This window comes from Engraulis encrasicolus, chromosome 11 (assembly GCF_034702125.1).
Source record: "Engraulis encrasicolus isolate BLACKSEA-1 chromosome 11, IST_EnEncr_1.0, whole genome shotgun sequence".
Classification (NCBI taxonomy): Eukaryota; Metazoa; Chordata; class Actinopteri; order Clupeiformes; family Engraulidae; genus Engraulis; species Engraulis encrasicolus.
This window is the reverse complement of record NC_085867.1, coordinates 45,565,615-45,565,869: the sequence shown is the minus strand read 5'-3', so window position 1 is coordinate 45,565,869 and position 255 is coordinate 45,565,615.

Genomic DNA, 255 nt, shown 5'->3' with positions numbered 1-255 from the left:
GTGTGTGTGTGTGTGTGTGTGTGTGTGTGTGTGTGCGAGTGTGTGTGTGTGTGTGTGTGTGTGTGTGTGTGTGTGTGTGTGTGTGTGTGTGTGTGTGTGTGTGTGTGTGAGTGTGTGGCCTTTCCGTAGTGCTGGGTGCGTCGTTTGCTACTGCAGGGGGGTTAGAATCCAGAGAATGCCCCAAACCACACCCATCACACACACACACACACACACACACACACACACACACACACACACACACACCAGGGTTTG